At 34.7% G+C, this 2,873-nt stretch overlaps 1 long non-coding RNA gene across 1 annotated transcript; it reads left to right on the forward strand.

Annotated features, from left to right (window-relative positions):
• Positions 1–1,471: 1,471 nt before the first annotated feature.
• On the forward strand, positions 1,472–2,338 carry LOC147493775 (uncharacterized). Its single transcript, XR_015198433.1, has 3 exons — positions 1,472–1,542; positions 1,707–1,775; positions 2,299–2,338. It is a non-coding gene; the product is annotated as an uncharacterized LOC147493775 (long non-coding RNA).
• Positions 2,339–2,873: the final 535 nt, after the last annotated feature.

Here is a 2,873-nt window from a genome sequence, read left to right on the forward strand (position 1 = left end):
AATGAACGATGAAACTCAAAATGCAAGTGAAACTAAACTTAATTACGCGTTGCTATCAAAGATTTCTATACTCTCAACCCTATCGAAATAGAGTGGAGTAAAAAGTTCGTTCCACTCTTAGTTCTTTAGCATTCAAGTTTTCTTGATTGACTAACCTATTCAAAGTCTAATGAGAGCAATGGTAGGAATTATACTATGATGTGAATTAAAACTAGACGTAATATAAAGATTTTAACTTTATTAAATTTAACTAAACAATAATTGAATTCTAAATTAATAACAAAGAATTGAATAACAACAACTGAAATTAGATCTAACAATTTTAAATGACAAAATTGAAATGAACAAGAAATAATTATTTTATTTATCTAATCAATGAAGAACTATGATTCAAATAATAAATCTAAAACAATGTATGAAACTAATTAATTTAACTAATTAAATTCAAAACTAGATCTACAAGCTATTTTAATGGCTACTCTCTATTCTAGATTCTCTAACTATCTCTTTCTTAAGAGCTAAGTCTTGTTTTATGTAAAGGAGGAGGCCAGATCCACAATTTCGTGCATGGGCTGAGGTCTCATGTTTTGGGCCGGAAAATCGAGCCCAAAGCCCAATTTCTTCAATCCACAGAGCCTGTTTCAGCTGGCTTTGACTTCAGTAAACTTTTTGTCTACTTTTTCTCTTCTGATTGGATTAAGGCTTAGACCATTGGAAAACTCTTTCCGAGCCGGTCGTTTTGACGTAAGGTAGGCCTAAATCCGAGGCCTGAGTCCAACAATATGGTCTTCGGAAGTTCTGCTAACTTGTGCACTATTTCTGCCCGTGTTGACTTTTCAGCTTTTGACTGGGCTTCATAAAGGCTTGTCTCCTTGAATCTTGGCCTTTATCACAGAACTTCTTAGCAACCAACCCTTTTCTCCTTTATATCGCCAAAGTGGCACATTTCTGTACATAATTGAGTTCCATGCCTGAAATACATAAAAGCACGTAATTAGCATTAACTCTTATTTATTACTCGCATAATTGGTCTAAAAGTAGTATTATTAAGGGGTTAAAACTACAGTTTTGGGCTCTTATCAACCATCTGATACAAGATACACACACTCAGGTTCCATCTAAGGGTATATATCTTTTACATTGCTCTTTATGTTATATCATACTCTATTTGACATTTTGGGTATCTAAAATGGTAGCAATTGTGTAATGTGTGCAAGTTTTGTTATTTTATTTATCATGTTTAGGAAGAGGAAGAGCAGCTATTTTCTGGCCCCAAGGACGAAGGTCGAACTTCTGAAGCAACTAGAAGGGTTGTCCAAGAAGAGGAAGAAAGGCTTATATTGCCAAAAATCCCTTTATAAAGAAATTTGGCAAAAATTAGTTTAGACCCTATACTTTGTTAAGAGCCATTCTTCATGGGTGGGCTCTCCTTATTGAGGTGTTTCTAAAAATCAAGTCTTTTTACTTTTCAGAGGAATTGACCTAGATAGCATGAGTATTGGGCAATGTGATGCTTTACTACTATTTCGCACCCTTTGCAAGGTTGGCTTTCACAGTCATCTGTTCATGTACTACCTGAAGAGTGTATTTTTCAAATTTCTTACTACTTCAGCTCATCATTTTCATTATTCTATGCTCGTTATTTTGGTTTTTCTATGGCATTCGAAGCCTTCAGTGTGGAATAACAAGTACTCTAAAATTCACAGATGGGCATGAAGGAAGAGAATGATGAAGTTACGACCAAGACTAGGCTTTTATCTCTTGAGCTTTTACAGGTTAGTCCTATGGCCTTCACTATTATCCTGTGCATATCATTGCCTCTTTGGTTGATTTTTTATGTGGGAAGCTTCGATTCCTCTTCTAACAGGAGGGTGAATTTTCTTAAGAAAGTTTTTCACCATTGCGTTGTGCTTTAGACCTTATTCGAGAGAAAGGATGTGAAAAAAAATACTATATGTTTGTTTACGCCACTCATTTGTTGGCCAAACAATTATCACATGATCATTTTGCAAAGAACAAAAAATCAAGTGTCTCTGTTGTTTGATGTTGTGAGTGAAGTTGCTTCTTCTTTGTGGTATGTATCATTAAAAGAATGCATTGAAAGCAGCAAAGTTTCAAAGACCAAGGATATAAGCTTTATAGATTTTGCTTTAGGATCTGCACAAGGCCTAGGATCTTCTAGCATATGTCCTACGGATTTAGCTACCACATTGGTTCTCTTTCTTATGGAAGTGTTTGGTTATTTCTGAATGCATGATAAGGTTGGTATATGATTAAAATATATATTTTTTTTTGCAGAGTTTATTGGAAGGGGTTAGTCATTCTTTTACAAAGAATTTTCATTTCATTGACTCAGTAAAAGCATATCTTTCTTATGCCTTGTTACGTTCATCTGTTTCTCAATCCTCAGTTATGTTCCAGGTAACCTTCATGTTTCAGTTTTGCCTTCTTTCTATTTTCTATGCTTGATGCTTTGTGATTTATTCCAATGGTACTAATTAGATTTTTCACAGTATGCAACTGGAATCTTCACCGTATTCTCCTTTCGCTTTAGGGAAATCCTTAAAGTAAGTATGCATTGTTTCGCCGTTTCACCATTTATGATGTAAAAAATATTCAATTAACTTGTACATTTTGTTCCAATCTAAATTATTAGTGTTTTGAAACATTCAGGGTGAAATTGGTGTTTTCTTCCCCTTGATAGTGCTTCGATCCTTGGATAGCTCCGATGGTCCTCTGAACCAAAGAGCGAGTGTTCTTCAGTAAATTTCTTTCTTGAGCACATATTGTGAATTTATTCATGCTTCTGCATTTGGTTTGAGTGTCCAGTTTTACAGACAACAATGTTGTTCCTTTTCGGTGGCTACATGTTT

The sequence above is a fragment of the Coptis chinensis genome, chromosome 6, assembly GCF_015680905.1.
Source record: "Coptis chinensis isolate HL-2020 chromosome 6, ASM1568090v1, whole genome shotgun sequence".
In the NCBI taxonomy this organism is placed as follows: Eukaryota; Viridiplantae; Streptophyta; class Magnoliopsida; order Ranunculales; family Ranunculaceae; genus Coptis; species Coptis chinensis.